Consider the following 17766-nt stretch of genomic DNA (forward strand, 5'->3'; position numbering starts at 1 on the left):
TAGTGGCAATAAAACCTGCTGCTGCTGGAGCGGAGGGTCCATGAGCAGTTGCGGTGGTCTGACATAGTAGCCAGTGGTGATGAGGCTAGACGCAAAACTCCAGTGTGGCTGCAGATGTCAAGCTCCCTACTCTCACCTCAATAAATAAGGAAGGAAGGAAATGTCTGTGGGCTGTCAGAGCCAGAGCTGTGATTTAGATGTATTTCTGGTGACAAAACTGAGTGAGAGGAATGTGCAGAAAGCTCAGGCTGCTGGAGGAGCATCTCTGTGGTCTAGTTTTGTTTGTTTGGTGGGCAAGGTATGTTTTGTTTACTGAAATAAAGCACACTGGCTGAACATTAAGAGGCTATAGATATCTGTTGCTGAAACAATGACTTACCTATCCACTCCTCCCTTGTCTTTCTCACAGAAGTTCTCCAGATCATTTTGGACCACAAACACAACGATTACCTGTGCAGGTGCTTGTGGCAGCAGACCTTGAGGTAAGCAGTATTAAATACCGATATTTGATTTGTTGAGTGATTAGAAGAGGTACAAAAACGAATTTTTAGACAACATTGCAGTCACAGCTACAGCCTGAACTGCTGAAACATTCCTTGGCGAGAAAAATCTGTACATCACCCAGCAAGTCTTTGCCCAGAAAACCATCAGTATGAGGTTGTTGGCCTGTTTCCTATGTTTTCCAGGGGTGGAGGATGCTGCAGGGAAAGAGGTGCTGGGCCTTCTCACTGGACAAATGGTTGGTGGGACCCCTCACCTGGCAGCCTGTCACATTGGCACTCGAGCACTCATGTGTCCCATCCAGAGGCCAGTCTGCCATGTGGAGTCTGTGCCTGCTGCCCAGGCAGTGCCACACCACAGCACTGCGGCTGCCACAGGCTGGGGAGCCCCGATGCCCATGTATCTGCCTGTGTACTTGCTCCCTCCTGTGCACCCAGGGATGGGGAGGACAGCTGAGTGCAAGCAAGGAGCCCAAACCCAACTGCCCTGTGCAGCCCACAGCCACACACAAAACCTTCTGCTCCTGCCCATTGCCAAGGGGCAGCCCCGTCTGTGAGGCCAGGGCATCACCTCTGGGAGGGATGATGTGCTGCTGGCCAGGCAGCCCCATTTCCAGAGAGAGATGTGCCAGCACTTGTGCCAGTAGTAATCTGAATTCTCCTATTGGAGTGTGTGAAGTGGGTGGCCGCTGGCATCTCTGAATGACTAATGCACCAGAGGAAGGCTAGTGCGTGCCAGTGTTTATAATGCAACCAAATGGCTCCGTCTGAGCCTTCCTTGAAAACCTGCCATGGCTGACCTACTTACTTTAAGGGCAATGTTAAGGAGTGAGGTTGCAGAAGGAGATGTTTTGGTGAACTCCAGGTTTATAATTTGAAAAAATGGCATGCCCTAGCTAAGCACCATCTACCCTCTGAAATCCAGCTGTTACACTTTCCAGAAGGTGTCCCCTGGGGCAATGATTTTAAGTTTTGCAAGTCTAGCCTCTAGCTGCTCCCTCCAATTGCCACATTTCCTTGAGAAAAACCTGCTTGTGGCTGCTGCCAGGGGCCAGGGGAGCCACCTGCCCTTGCTGCCAGCGCTGACCTTTCCAGCAGCTCTAATCTGGCTCAGGAACCACTTGTTCTTGATCCAGGGTGGGTGGCTCAAAGGACATGATATCTCCTACCACCCCCTATCTGGGATTTGCACAAGCTGCCCCTGAGACTCCCCTGGGGACCCCACACGAGTGCCCTCACCCTTTCCGTGGTGCCCAGCTCAGCAGCTCTCACTCCAGTTGTCTCCCACTGGCTCAGAGCTGCTGGGGATGAGGGATACAGGAGAGTGAAGGGCAGTGGTGCTGCAAGGTGCTGTGTGAGGAACCCTGCACTCAGCAGCACCCTCATGGTGGGGGGATCCCCTGGGAACTCCTGGAGGTCCCATACCGCCAATGTCCTGGTGTTTTGGGCAATGCTACTCTGTAATCCTGTTCACACGAGTGTTTGACATGCCATAGCAGTGTGCCTTCTTTCCCTTTCACGTGGCCAAGCCAATGGTGCCCAGAGCCCTGGGTGCTGGGGCTGGCTGGGACAACTACAAAAAGTGCAGCTGAGGACTGCATTCTGGATGGAGGCTCTGCATTGCAGGGATAGATTTACCCCAAGTTAGGAAAGCCTGTGCTCCCCTTCTGACCATTTTGAGAGCAGTCCATGGACAGAGGATGTTTTGGCAGTGCTGTCTCTTTCATCAGCAGCAGGTGTATCGGGACTCTTAACGTGCGAGAGCCAAACACAGCCATAATATGAAGGTGAAGCGCCCCGCTGGTGGGGATGCTGCCACACTGCACACTGGCGAGCAGGCGGTGTACCACCCTGAGCCAAGCTAGCAAAGCGCCTGCAGCCCTTTCAGCCCTGCAGCAAAGCAGCACCTCCACATGCCAGTAACATCTGGGCAAGTGTCAGATCTGGGGTTCAGGGCCCATCGTTCAAATACTTTCCTAACCTCATGCTCTAAGCAGTTTTTATTGTGTGTGTTTGGCATAAGATAGAAAAACTAGATACAGCCCAGCACGGCAGATCTGGGGGTTCCTGTATGTGGCTAATTAATACCTCTGCCACGGAGCTCGGTGCCCTGCATGATTTCTGAAGACTGGGAGCGTCCTACATCACACCGTGCCGCAACTGGCTATTGCTGCAGGCTGGCCACAGGCTTTGAGTGCTTTGCCTTGCTCTTACATATCTCTGCCAAGTCACCTGTGTCGTGTGTGCCAGATGGCAAGTGAAAGTGACAATCAGTGTTCGGTGGCACTTGTGTGACACAGGACATTGTTGTGAGGGGGTTTCCTTCTTCCATGATGCAAGTGCAGGATGCTGAGCAACCGTTTCCTCTGAAAGTGAGCTTAAGACGCTCGGAATATTGCAGGATACTTTTTTTTTAATCTGAATAATTGATTTAATAATTACCTGGTAACTATTTGATTTAATATTGAATGACTGATTGCATCAGAACTGAACCATGCTGGCTGTTGTACAACTGCCCTGGTATGAGCCAGGCCATTCCATGCAGGCTAAAGGCAGCCTGGCCAAAAAGAGGAGAAAATAAGTGTGTTTTATTCAAGGTCACACAAATGTTTTGGGAATGATATGTCCCTCTTATGTGTCCAAACCTAGTGTTCTCTTCCCCGAGTCAAACTTTCTGACAGTTGAGCACAGTCCATGTCCTTATCTGGGGTCTGGAACACGCATATGATGAAAAGAAAATCTCTAGCCCGATCTGCAATGAAAGGTCAGTGGATAAATTGTTTTTTTTATATAATATCTGTGGTTTTGGTCATGAGAGCATTATTTCACTATATTAGAACTGCTGTCATTCGATTAAGTACTTATATACCAACTTACAATTTTCCTGGTATCCTAAATGGTTAAAAGATTGGGCTTAGTCTAGACTGTAAGTATAGATGTGATAGGCTTCCTGTTTCTTTAAAAAGCTTTAATTTGTATCAGCTCATTTGACTTCCTTTATAGATAATATCAGCCCACTACTTTTTACATAGGGAGTGAAATATTGGCAGTGCCTGGACACTAGTACTACTTCATATTGGATTGCAGAATTTGTTTACATTTTCTCTTGTGAAACCATCTGCTAAGTGGATTCTTGATCTTTTTCTGGTAGTAATCTAATCCAAATGGATGGGGGCTTCACAAATATGAAACCCCAAGGTGATGGATGGCATGTCTTTACTACAGGGAGTTAAATTCAATTGTACTCCAAAGGGTTACTAAAGCTGAAGTACTCTAGGAATGCAAACTCAGGCTTATAAGCCCCACTGCGATCTAGCAATGTATTTTTCTTCTTTGTAATGCGCATTTGAAGTAGCTGGACTTTCCCCTCCTGGACCCTGTGAAACATCCAGCGGCAGTGAGTGAGCACAAGGCACGTTGCTTCTGAGGAGCTTTACTATGGGAAGAGGTCCCTGATGAAGGACACCCCATGGGTAGGAGCATTCCTTCTTGGGTGCATATTTTGGGACCAATTTGAATTTATTTTTCAATTTTAATTTTATTTTTCAAATGAGCCTTGCTTTGGGACTCTTCTCTCACCGTGCCAAATGCCCTCACTTCTTGCTGTCTCTGTGCTCAGTACCCAGCAGTGGGCTCTGAAAGCCCAGAGCAGGTTTCTTCGCCGGACTGTTTCACGGTGGATCGCTGTTGTACAATATGTGCTAAAGGCTGGGTTCTGTGCCAGGTGCTGGGGGCCGCAGCTTGCCCCTGCCTGCTGTGTAGCGGGGTTAGCAGAGCCCAGCAAAGTTTGCACTGCTGGGAGCTTGCTGCAGGCTGCGGGGATGACTAACAGAGGCTTAGGTCTGATTTCTTAAGCTGGCTTAGCAGCATTCACTTCAGTCTCCAGTGCGTGTCAATAAAATCAGTCAGGCCTTGTATCTGACCTACATCTGTGTGACTGCTGCGGAACTGGTACCCGCTTGCACCAAATGAGGGCTTGCACTGCCGCATCCACCGGAGAGCTCCAAGATCAGCTGAGAAGCCCAAGGACTTGGCACTTTGGTTGCTTGTGGGTAGGATACAGATGGCTTAAATCCTAGCATAGCTGAGACTTGGCATGCCAGCTGCGGAGAGTGATCTCACCTCCTGCTCTCACAGTCTGCTCCCTCCACAAACCCTTCCCTGAGGCATCCTTGGGTCCCCAGGGTGCACACCTGAAGATGTCCGTGCTGACCCAGGAGTTCCCATGCTGGGGAGATGGGCACCTCTCCCACCTGAGGTTTTGTTCCTGTTTGGGTAGGTGTTTGTACCTGTTAGGTAGGTGGCAGCTGAGTGCTGGTTAAGCCCGCTGGGGAGAACCGGATGAAGTTAAACACATCTGTCATTTGCCAGTGGATTCAATGGGTAGAGCAACAGCCCAGGGAACAGAAAGCCTGGGTTTTACATTCAGGAGTCTTAATAAGGCACAAAGCCTTGCCAGTAGGTAAGTGGGATAAAATCTCTGTAATTGCATTCCTCCTTGTAGATCCAGCCACACGTATACTGCACAAGAGTAACCTGCTGCAGTCCTAGGGCAAAACTGACAAATTCATATCAGTAATCTCTGCGGCTGTTTAGAAACACACCTATACGCTGGCTTGACCTGCGGGTTCACAACCTGAACCAGAGAGCAGCATAGCTGGGACTACTGTGTGGTTGTTAAAGTTGTCTAACATTTTCCATTAAAGCATCATAGTTTCTCTTTCTTTTGACTTTGCCCATATTCAACTGTTGTGGCCAGCATTTTGCATACCAGGTGTCTTCCTCAGGCTGAGGAAATCTGGAAAATTTCAGACAAAAGGATGTGTTCATTTGCAAGGATGAGGTAAGAGGAGCATTCAGGTGAGATGTCCATCTGAGAAACGCTGGAAGGTCTTTCTCTGAGTGGTTCCTAGGTCTTCGGCCTGGGAGCAGGGTTTCCATCTCTGCCATCCCACCATGTGTCAGGGAGCAGCTTTCTGCCTGTCCCAGGACAAGGACTCACATGAAGGCAAGTCTGGGTACACACTCCCATTCCAGCAGCCGAAGCAGCTGGGATTTCCCAAGTGTGTTGGACACTTGCCTAACTCTGAGGCTGGGCAGTGATCAAGTATGTGCTGCCTTGGGCACCCCAGTGCCCTGAAATGAAGGAGGAGAAGCTGCTTTTCCCTTCCCTTCCTAGCCACGATGCAGTGCCAGAGGAAGGCGCTAATCCTGGAGGAGGTGCAGGAGATGGCAAGCAGGGGGTCAGACCAGCACACTGATTTTTCTTCTAGGACGTCCAGAAAAAACACTACTGCTCCTCATCCTGTCCTTCACACCCAAGCCAGTGTGCGCTGTACCCTCCAAAGGAGAGAACAGAAGGTACAGATACTGAGCCGAGTTGTTACTCCCTGGTTCTGCCCCAGCAGCAGCAGCAGACCCACGTCCTGTTTCACTCCTCACTCACCTCTCCCTTCCCGCTTCCTTGTGTGCTGGGGGAGGGAAGTAATCGCATCCAGGTGACAGGAAGGTGTCAGCTTTGAGTCTTCAGGTACCAGGGAGCACCCAGCCACTTTCACACCTCCTTTTGCCCACCCGCGTTGTGAACAGGCCATCACCAGTGCACTGGATCTGCAGTTACTCTGCTTGATGTGGGCAATTACCCACAGCAGTGCCAGGGTGTGAGGGTGAGTAGGAGAGATGTATTTCCTAATGTAGATTAAAAATGTCATTATCAAATCAGACTGGAAAGTCTGCCAGCACAGATAGCAGTTTAGCGATTTGGAAAATTTCAGCCAAAAGGATGTGTTCATTTGCAGGGATGAGGTAAGAGGAGCATTCAGGTGAGACGTCCATCTGAGAAACGCTGCAAGGTCCAGCCTTGCTCATCCACGCATTTCTAATTTATCCAATTATTGTATTAGAGGCAGTGAGGAAGGGCAATAGCCTCTTTTGTACCTGCTTCTAAGAGTGAATGCCAGAAGAGAGAGAGAGAGAGAGAGAGGGGTTTTTTTTATTGTTTCTTTTTTTCTCCCCTGTTTCCCTATGACTATATCCCACTGCAGTTTTGTGTGGTGGGGTTTGGAAAACTTCGGTACTGCATCTAACCAGAAACAAATGTAGATATGGCTGTGGCAGTTACGGGTTGTCATCAAGGCATCTACCCAAATGCCCACCACCAGAAAGTGGCAAAGATGCAGATTGTGTCAGAGGATACTGGGAAGATGCAGCACTGAAGACAGATGTCTTCTTTCTCTGCGTAGACACAAGAGCTCTGAATGCACTACTGATTCCTTCTACTGTCCCTAAGGGTGCTGAATAGAGCATTAAACCCAGCAAGGGAAAAAACAGGCCTTTTTTCCCAAGAAGGAGGGATCATTAGAGTGCTTGAGGGCTTGTTCTCAGGGCTGTGCATGTTCTCACCTTTGTTTCTTTTTGATCACTTGTCAGCTTCCTAGGCTGCATGCTCAGTCCAGCCTTGCTCATCCACGCATTCCTAATTTATCCAATTATTGTATTAGAGGCAGTGAGGAAGGGCAATAGTCTCTTTTGTACCTGCTTCTAAGAGCGAATGCCAGAGGAGAGAGAGCAAGAGTACCTGTGGCTAGCAAAAGGAAACAAAATGGACAAGTGCTGTTGCATAGTTAATGTAGGTTGTTTGCAACATTCTCTAAAGCTGTATGGTAAATTACAGAATAGGCTGTGTAGGGTAAGAGCAGGAAGAGGTTCCTGCTGGAAAGACTATGTTTAGGGGAAATAAGTTGTATTAATTAAAGCGTGTTCGTAATGTTTTGTTTTGTTTTCTTTTTTCTTTTTGGCTGAGTTGCTTACACTTTCTAAGCTGTTTCTACTCAATCAAGTCCTTATTTTCAGAGGGATCCTGGAGATTTCCTGGTACAACCCTGCCATTTCTTCTTGTGCTGACCAGACTTTAGAGCTGAGGCATTGCCCCCCATGTCCCACTGCAACATCCACCTGCCTCAGCGCTCACTTGCTCTTTGCATTGTCATCATCCTCGGCTTTGGGTCAAAAAGCTGTTAGGGGACAGTAAAAAATAAAGATCTTCAGTTCCTTAATGGCACTTTAATAGCAGTACCCATCACCAGAACTGAGCTTACTTCCCAAACACAACGTAGCTGCTGTGTACTGGCTGTGCTGTTGGCGGACTGCTGGAGTGTCATGCAGCATTGACACTGGAACTGAAGCTATCATAGCAACCTTTGCTTATAATCGGTTTCTGAAATGTTTCCCTTTTGGGTCTCAGAGCCCAGCTGTCAGCCCAGCTGTGCTATGAGCAGTGCCTGCCTGGGACTGCAGGAGGTTTCAATCCCCACCACGTTCACATAATGACAAAAGAAACCTGAGGGGGTGCAAAGTAAGAAACCCAGAGGCTGCTGCTCCTTCCTAAGGCTTTCTCCTGTCCTGCTTCTGCCTTGCTCTTCTCCGCCACCGCCCTTGTGGTGACCAAGCCCTGCAGCTGAGATGCCCCTGTTCCTCCCCTGGTGCCCTCTGAGGACGTAACCTAGTGTCCCCGGTGTGCTGCTGGGCCACCACAGAGGCTGCAGCTCGGGGCTGAGGTGTGACCAAAGCTTCTGTGAAGCTGTGCACTGCTCCCCCAATGCCCACCGCAGCAGTGCCTTAATGGATTGGCAAAATCCAACTCCTCTCGTGCACTTTCCTCAGGGCTGGGACCTTTTCTGTTAGTAGCCGATGACTGGAAGACCTAAGTAACACATCCAGGGCTCTGCTGGCTTCCCAGCTCAGGTCACAGGTTTTTTACACTGCTCTCTTTTGACCCCAAAGACGTTTTACAAGTCTTATAGATTGGGGAGTTATGGCTGGGGAGCAGGAATAGGTCCTCTGTGATTTCTGCCACCAGTAGGACTGAAAGCCTTTCTGGAAACATGTTACAGACAAGGGCTGGCTAGGTGAGATGTCCAGATCTTAAAAAGATGTAAGACACAAGTCCTGGTGGGATTTTCCAGGGAACCTTTGTAAGATCTCTTACTTGGCATACCCCAGTGCTTGTGTCTGCAGAGGGAGCATCCTTGGGGTGACCGAGGGACAGCATGGGGAGATGGAGCATTTGCTTGTTTGCAGTACAGAGGAAGTGTAACCTGTGGTGTGATGTAAATGAGCAGGCAAAGGGGAAGATGCCCTTTTGTTTCCGTTCTTCCAGCTGCCTGCAGTCAGTACCTTTCATTTCCATCTTACGGACTGCTCACCCCTATCTCAAAAGAAATTGAAAGCCTATAATTGAAGAGCTGGTTGCTAGCTAGGTGAAGTCTTTATGCCTGTCAACTCAGAAGCAATAACTCAGCTTAAAAAACGAAACCTGCAATGCTCTGGGGCAAATGATATGCTTAAAAAAACATATATTGTTTTAGGAAGAATTTTTTTAATAACATGGATTTAGAAATAATGTAGAAGATGATCTGATTCGTGGGTGACAGTGAGAATTTGCAGCTGTAGGAATGAAATCCCGCAGACCAAAAAAGATACTTGCAAAAAATGTAATCTGAAGCAAGGATGTGTATAAGGAGGTTGGATGAAGGCTGGGATGAAAATCAGATTTCATGTTTGATGACATCTTTAGACTTCTATCTTTTCCAGGGGAGAAGAGACTAATGAGTGCAATAGCAACTGGTAGTTCTCTCCTGGCCATTTTAAATTATTGTCAAGCTCTGATGCTCTTAAATGAGATTTATTACCTCTCCCAGAGTAATGTACAATGAATCCTCTGCTGAGGCTTTACATGTCTGTAGCCTTCAGTGGAATATTTCTTCAGTTACACGGTCATCAAATTGTTAATAGAGACAAAATGCTACCCAGTCAAAAGCAAACATTTTAAACCAGCTCAGCTATTGTTGAAAGATTTATTTGAAAACATGTAATTTATCAGTTAGGGGACTCTTTTGATTTGGACAATTTAGCATGCACTGTGTGGGTCCTGATTCAGCAGGAAAATCGGTATCAGGATCTCATTTTGGAAAACAGAACAGGTGAAACAGTGGTCTTCATTTTTAAGCAGAAATTGCAAATATAGTAGAGGTTAATGTGACCAAGTACTGGACGCTGCTCTAAACATAATGAATTTGGGATAAAGGTGTATCTTGTCAGAGCTTTGGGATATGTTGAGAGAATTATGTTGTTGGTCCAAGACTTGCCAAATACTTTCCAGACAAATGTTGAAATCCTCAAGGGCCCTGTTAAACTCTTATAATTTCAAACACTAAAGTTGCATATTGCAGAGTTGAAGGTGCTTTCAATCTGATAAATACCAGATTTCTGGCTTTCTTTGATCTAAAAATAGCCTGGCTGGGGCCCCCAGCATCCTTCACAGTACTGCTGTATCTCCCCACAGCAACTTGTGCTGGCAGGGGGAAGATGCGCAGCCGTGCTGGGGGAGAGAGGACCCCTCTTCCTGCCCAGCAAGCGGACAGCAGCAACTTCCAGCTCAGCCCTTCTCCTCTCCACGGGGAAATCCAGCACCAGATTTAGGTCACGTCAGTGGTTGGTGTCAGAATGTGCTTTTTGTGGTATTGCAAGATCCCAGCTGTGCACTGTGAACAGTCATTTCTGAGACCTAAGGTTGGAAGAGAAATAGAGAAAGTTTTCTGAAATGGTTTTCTGATGAGGATAGGGCTGAGCATGATCTTTCTCACCAGGAGGCTCCCTGAACATCCCCCATGGGAGTGCCCAGGTCCCAGCCAGGCTGTGCAACCACCAGCAGCATGTCCGACAGACATCACTCTGTCTTCTTCTGGGCCATGGAGAACAGGAACAAGCAGAAGGTAACACAGGACGTGAGAAATACTTTTCATGGATGCCTGGAGTCAAACCAAGGTCTCCTACTGTATTTCAGCTCCGTGCCATTAGGAACCCAGCATGTGCAACCTGTAGCATTTGCCAAGTGATGTACATATTGATTTGTGAGGAAGATAGCTTCTAGACTAGGCTGGATTGGACATGATGCTGAAACCTTGCTCCATTGATTTATCTTTGCAAGCTAGAAAATATCAGAGAACTTTCTTAATGATTTTTTTGGTTTCTACATGTCTTGAGACAGATCTGTTGGTCCCAGTAACAAACCAGGTCACAGATCCTGTAACCTCACAGGGGCTGGTCCACAAGCCCTGCATTTTTTTTGCTGTAGGTAAAAATCTTGAATTTATTTCCATTATAAGTTAGGTTCTGACAAGGAGATTTCTATGGCCATCAAGTCATCCTGTGGATGGCTTTTTTTTAACATATCTCATTTTGTTCTCAGATCACATAAAATTGTTGATGATGATGGAACTTTGCATTAAAGCAATTTGCAAAGGACACCAGTCTAGCTGTGAGTCAGCATGTGGGTGCCAGGGCATTTATTTCTGATGCTATCCTACTGTGAGAGACTGGTGCTTGGGCCTGTATTTTCCAACATCTGTGAACGTTTCCCTTGACATCTTCAATAAGTGGACCAGATCATTGTGTAGACTTAGGAAGAGGAAATCTGTACGAAGTAATTTCCCTCCAGCACTGCTGCAGAAGGATCCTTCCTACTTGTGTCCACTTCACTCAAAGCACAGACAAGAGAACACTTCCTTAGTGTTCCTTAGACGGCAGCTGCTAATGCTGAAATTAAACAAACAAACAAACAAACAAACAAAAGGGATAAATTCCTGTTCTATTTGTTAAATTGGTATATATGTTATGGCAGCAACCTGTTTTGGGGTGCATGCCCTTGGTTGAATGGCACAGTACACCACCAGTGCCCTTTCCTCTCTTTCCTCCCTGTGAAGCCCTCAAAGGTTTTAACTGCAGATGCCACTAATACTTTTTTCTCTAGTCAAGTGTTCTTATTAATTCTGGCAATATTTCTGACAAGACACACATGCAAGCAGGTAAATTTGCTTCGTGTGTTTCTGCTATGCATTTCAGCCCTGCTAGATGCCTGACAGTTGTATATGTACGGCAGTATGGTCTCCCTGGCTCTGTCCTAAATATGAGCCTGGCACCATGTCTCACTCACATCCAAACAGTTGCTCTTGGAACCAGGATGTTCTCCAGTTGAGATGTTTATATGGTGCTCATCATTATGGTATGCTAAGTGCTCATTTTCAACAAAATTTATTTTCATATCATAACTTCTATTTTTTAGGATACAATGCTTGGAACAGATAACCAGATTATTTTTTTCTTTGTGTTCCCTCAGTTTATTAAATATATTAATTGCTGTTATTATTGAATCATCTTTGCTCTTAAGCTTTGTTTATCTTTTAAAAAGAGCAAACACATTGTCTTCAAGCATTAATTAAATGTGAAACATTTTGCCCCAAAGATTTGCGAGCATCACAAATTAGGATTCAATAGAATCAGAGTTCTACATCAAAAACTGTTAAGCACCATAAATACCATTAATGCCATATACCACCTGCTTTTGGCTAAGGATTCTAATAACACAGAGAAGCCGTGTGCTGCTGGGGCTGCCTGGCCTGGGCCAGTCACGTTCCTGTGCCCGACTCTCCTGGCAGAGCCGAATCTGTGCTGTCGCTGAGTCATCCGGTCCACAGCAGCTGAGGTCTATAGGATCTGTTTGCACTTTGAATTAAAATATTAACAACCTGCTTTGCCTTATGTGAACACCCATAGCGGGAGCAGGCTTCTGCATGATCCACCAGCGTGCAGGTCCTGCTGAGCAGGGCATCTATAGACTGCCTTCTCATGAATGTTATTTAACTCATTTACTGTGTTTGGAGGGATATAGGAGTCTTGATGGGAGACATACGAGACCCCTCATCACTTCTGTTTGACTTGTTGCATTAGCAAAAAGCTGCAGCAGTTATCTCCAGGCTGAGACGATTGACTAGAAGTGATTTTTCACTAGGTGACATTTGCAATAATTACATGGTGCTTTGCTTGCTCAAGAGGAATTAATCAGCACGACCTTCGAAAGGCTCCGCGGAAAGTGGCTCTTGTAAAAACAATTATTTGAACCTCCTACTACAGCTGCTCCCGGTATAGCTAGGAAATGAGAGGAGTGTACGGTGCATACAGTAACTGCTGGGGCTGCTGAGAAGACAAGCCCAGCCAGGTGGGAGAAGCAGTAAACTCGAGGGAAATCAGCTTTCCTTCTGAAATCCTGCCTATTCTCAAGATTTCTCAAGATCTGCTTCTCTCTGCCAGGCTGCGGGTTGTGGAAAAATCAAAACAAGTGGATGGGGGGTTAGATCTATTCCACAGCCTGGAGCAGGGCTGTGGGTCTGACCACCCTGTTCCAGTCTCTGGAAAAGTCTTCTGGGCACCACCTTATCCCAGATTTTACAGCAGCATGTGAGACAAGCAATTACCTCACATGCTTTCTGCCCTGAGGACAGGACTTTCCCCATAGTCCACTCATGCTGTGGCCCTGACGAATGACCAGTTTGTACTACAGTGAAAGTGGGGAGCTTCCTGGGGGAGCTAGGGGTGGGGTCAGCATCCCCCATCATGTCCTGGGACACAGCTTAGTCACTTGGGTGCAGCATCCCTGCTCCATCCTGCAGTAACATGTTGGACTCCCTGCGTTTCCTCCCTTCTTCCACCCCAGTGACCCTGAGGGGTGTTTTAGCCCCTGGGTGCCGTGGAGCAGCCAAGGTTTCCAGCGAGTGGAAGGGTTGGGGTGGGAGGAGGGCTCCTGGGAGCTCTCCTGAAGCCTGGTGCAGCACAGGGCCCCCCTGCCACCCCCGCCAGGTCAGCCATCAGTTTTTGCAGCACATTACTTTCCTACACTTGTGGTGCACCATCGAAAGCTTTGCCTTGCAGGGTGATTGCTACGTGACTGCTTTCCTACAGCTGCCTGCTGTGAGGGTTATGCTTTGTGATGCTGGCCACGAAGCTTCGCTCCATCAGACCTACAGACCCAGGATGAAGCCCCAAGGGTGTCTCCTCTCCTTGTGCTCATGGTGGTCCCGGCTGAAAACCAAGCTGGGGTTGTCTGTCAGGGTGCTAGCTTTCCAGGTCACTTCATTAGGATTTCAACAGGGCTTTGGCTGCTTAAACACCCTGTTAAGAAAGAAAGGGTCCTACATGACTTTTAACCCTGTCTGCTTATCCTGACCACTGTCCCAATGCCTGGTGTAAAAGCATCCCCATGCCAGGTACCTCTCTCCTGTAATGCCTGCTGATGGACGGAGATGTTGGTCCGCGAGTGCTGGGTCTGAAGACACCTGCTTCAAACCCAACTGAGCCGCCGCACATCCCAGCCCAGGTTTCAATTTTCTGAACCCAGACCTTTTTAAAATAGGGTAATGCCATCTGGAAATAGCAGCCTATGGCTAACTGATTTATTGAACAGCCTAGCAGAAACAGCTAGCAACAGTTACCCAATATAAATAATTTTTTAGACATCCCCACACCCACCTTCTTGCTTTCAAGCTGAAACCAGCCTGGAATATTTAAAATGAGAATTTTTTTTCAGTGAAATTATGCTTATGCTCTTTTAATTAAAAAAAAAAAATCAAAACAGACTTTAGACAAACAAATACATAAAGAATCATTCTTAAGCTGAAAGAAAGCTGGGAAAATGACTCATTTTGGGTGATCCTGAAAAGGAAGCCAGAAGTCCTGTCTCTTGTTCCAGCCAGTAAAACTTGCTGTCTCATCAGAGAAATTTAATTAGCTTTTATTTTAAGAAGGGGTTGTAGATGTGTTATGTGAGCATGGCACCAGGGCAGTCTGCTGCTGTCCAGGACCCCCTGGCCCCCCAGGTTGGGTCTCAGCCTCTGCTTGCCAGAGGAGGTGCCGGGAAGACAGCCAGTGGCACAGCGTCTGGCAGGGAGGGGACATCATTTTGGTTTATCAGCTGTTTGAAAGAAAGCAGAGTGCTGCTTTGGGCCTGTCCTGGGCTTTACACATGCTGTGGAGATCCCTGGTGCTGGTGCAGGGCTGTGCGACGCAGCAAGAGCTGCCGCTTGGTCGCAGAGCCACACTGGCACCTCGTTTTGCCAAACCTGGCCACATCACCAAGTCACCCCAGCTAAGGGCAGCTGACGGGTGCCAGGTTAGAAGTCTGGCTGAGGCACAGCATGATTTCTGCAGCACCCATCCCCACAGGCACCCTCCCCATCAGTAGGGCTGCTGGCTGCTAGAGAGCCAGCCGCTCAGGTAGGGGTTGAAGCCACGGTTCTGCCTCCTCTTGTCTTCTCAGCAGCACTGGAGGTCTCTCTGTTTAGCTCTTTAGAGAGCAGTGGCTGTCTTTCCTTATAGATGCCTTGTATGAAAGCTGGCTGCACTCCAGTGGGAGTCCCCAAGCTGAGCCTGGGAAATGCCCTCTCTTCTGTCTGGGATATCCCCCCCTCTTCCTTGGGACTGTGCAGACTTTTTTTCACTGTAGGCTCTGTTTCAGTGAAAAGACCCCAAGGGCCTGAAGAGTTGCTTTTATCTGCCTTGCAGGTAATGCAAAGCCCACGGAGGTGTCCCCCTGATGCTTGACGTCCCCGTTAGTAAGACAGGCTGCTGCCCATCATTTCCCCAGGAGTGCAGCCTTGTAAGGCAAAGGATGAGCTCTGCGAGCGTGCCAACGGTTGGAGTTAAACTCCCCGTACCTTCTGAACTGGAGCCCAACCATCTGCTGTACAACTGTGGATTGGTCCGAGAACTGCTGGTGACTCAGTGGAGGAAGCTGAGTATGGGCGGTCTATTTTTAGCTGTCAGTAAATGCACTAAAGTGGCTTACTGCTGAGTTGAAGACGGGATGGACAATCCCTGCTTGCCCTATTTAGGGAATAAATGTGAAATACTTACATCCATTTCTAGAACCTAAATTATAGGTGCTGCTGGGGAGAAGGGTGCTGGGGAGGAGAGATCTCTGGCCATCCCACTGCGTGGCTCAGGACAGGTTTGGCTTTGCTGCTGCTGCTGCTGCACAATCCAAAAGGCAACCAGCACGTTTGCAGAAGGAAAAGCCGAGGAGGAATGTGGGCACTCACCTGGAAGCGTGCTACAGCTACCTGGCAGTGCTCAAGTCTGCTCAGCCCTGCTTGGAAAGGATGCAAATAAGTGATGGGTAACAATGAGCCCAAAGGGACTGCTAAGCTTTTCTTTTATGAAGGGGAGTGGTAAGAAAGAAAATTATAAACCAGATTTGATATATTTATATATATCAAATAAAAAGTAATAAACATATACAACTAATAATATATGTATACAATATATATATGTAAAAAACCTTCTGTTAACCTTGTATCAGAATACAAGAATATATTCCAGGATACTGAAAGTTTGTAGATTTGCAGCTAACAAAGATGTTTTAGTCAGCCAGCAGAGAATTAGCCTGCAGGTACAGCAAACGTCAAGAGTACAGAAAGGGTGCAAGAAGGGTGAGCCGTTAATGTGTATGAAAGGACACACATGGAGATGTTAGTAAATTTTAACAAATCCCATTTCTGCCTGAAATGTCTTCTGTTACTGTTGACAATAACTCTGACTTTGATTGAAAAGGAGAAGAAAAAAGTAACTTTTCTTTGTATGTGGCCTTGCCTGTGCCACATTGGCACAGTTCCCTCTCCGGTCTTTGTTTTCAAGGCTTCCACACAACAGAAGAGCAAGAAGCCTTGCAGATGGGGTAAGAGCTGACATCCCATGGGAGGGTGTTGGCAGGGGTGAAGTGCTGTCCCCACAACTGCCATAAAGCTCTTCTGGGAAATGGGCTGGCCAGGGCTGTTGCTGGATAAGACGACATGAAGGAGTGACCAGACCAGCACAGCAAGTGAGCCAGATGTTAAGGAGGGCAGCAAACAGGTCTCGGTAGGGCACTGGCGTGACGGTGGCTGGGGCTGAGCTGGGATCTTCCTTTACGAGGAGTTTGCCTGGTGGGAGCTGGGGTAGAAACTAGGCAAGACATTTGGGATTTTGTCTGTGGATTGTTGCTGCCGTTGCATCTGTTCTCTAAAAAGAGACTAAGAAAGCCTATTCCACCTCCATCTGTCAATGGCAGTGGGAAAGGCTGCTCTGCCGCAGGCACTGCTGCTCCTTAAAAGCTTCCAAATGCTCCTTCGCTGAGATGTTGTCAAGGTTTATTTCCTCGCGGCAGCTGTGGTCACAGAGCAGTGTGATGGGTTCACAGCGGTAGGAGGAAGAGTATCTGTACTGAAATGACTTCGGAACTGTAAAGCAATTCAGTACACATTTTAAAAAGTTGGTGGGGAATAGAAAGGAGGAGTGACCTCCTAAAATGGAAGAGGATAAACAGCCTCTTGGATTTTACTCATTATTTTCTAAGCATTAGCAGTGATTAATGGAGATTTAGGGGCATCCATGCCGTGATTAATATTTGGAGGGATAGGGGTGGTGTATTAATTTAAAAAATGAACTTTCTCTTTGGCACTGTTATGGGCTGGAGCTGCAGAGATGGCCTGTTGACTCTCTGAGACTATTCACATACAGTCACTTGCAAATCAGTCACATGGGGTTTTGCCTAGCAGGTACTTGAGACCCATCCCTGCCGGCATCCTCGCAGGCACAGCAGCAGGAGCTTGGTCCTGCTGCCCTGCCTGCACCTGAAGCTGTGTCCGAAGGCAGCTGAGCTGGATCAGCCTCTTCCAACCCCATGTGGTCCTGCTGGGACTTGCACCGCTGACACTCAACGTGGCATCTGGCTGCTGCTCATCCTCACCTGCCTTCCCCTCATCCCTTGTGTGGCTGGAGGAACAGGGCTTGTTTGCCTGCTTTGGCAGAGGAAGACACAGGAGGTATGGAGAAATAACACTGTGTGTTTTCCTTATTCTATTATTGGTGTAAATCCTGGTGAGAAACCAAAGACTGAATGTTTAAAAGAGCTTTAAAAAAAGAGTTTAAAAGAATGTTTAATTAGAGACTACATAGGTTTGGCGGCTGAATCACCTGACAATAATCTCTTTAAATTGCTGGGCCAGGATTGGAGTCACATCTCTAGGAACACCACATTATAAAAAATCAATATTAAAATTAGTATTCTTAAATTTTCTCTACAGAGAGTCTGTTTGGGATTGCTTTTCCTTGTGGTTAGCCTTTAATTGCTAGATGTTCCTCACAGAGAGCTGCAGCTTCTGCTTGCTCTGCACTTCCAAAGCACCAGCCCAAGGCTGGCAAGGCAAGGTACCAGCACCGAGAAATCTTGTGTTGCCATGAAACCCCATCTTTATACAGCACTTATTCCTTCTTTTCAAAAGCAGGCTTGCAATCCTCTTCTTTCTGTGGCTGTATAAGACACTGTGCTGGTTGTGAGCTGCTGTGCCGAGCCTGGTGCTCCCTGCTGTGCGCGGCTGGAGGTGGCACTGCCAGTGCA

General features: G+C 47.5%; 1 long non-coding RNA gene across 1 annotated transcript in view; it reads left to right on the forward strand.

Moving 5' to 3' along the window:
- Nucleotides 1-17462, forward strand: part of LOC129784158 (uncharacterized) — a 54705-nt gene extending 37243 nt beyond the window's left edge. Inside the window, exons 3-4 of the long non-coding RNA XR_008746591.1 lie at nt 410-482; nt 16925-17462. This is a non-coding gene — a long non-coding RNA (uncharacterized LOC129784158). The remainder of the gene's footprint in view (nt 1-409; nt 483-16924) is intronic.
- Nucleotides 17463-17766: the final 304 nt, after the last annotated feature.

Source organism: Falco peregrinus, chromosome 3 (assembly GCF_023634155.1).
Source record: "Falco peregrinus isolate bFalPer1 chromosome 3, bFalPer1.pri, whole genome shotgun sequence".
Lineage (NCBI taxonomy): Eukaryota > Metazoa > Chordata > Aves > Falconiformes > Falconidae > Falco > Falco peregrinus.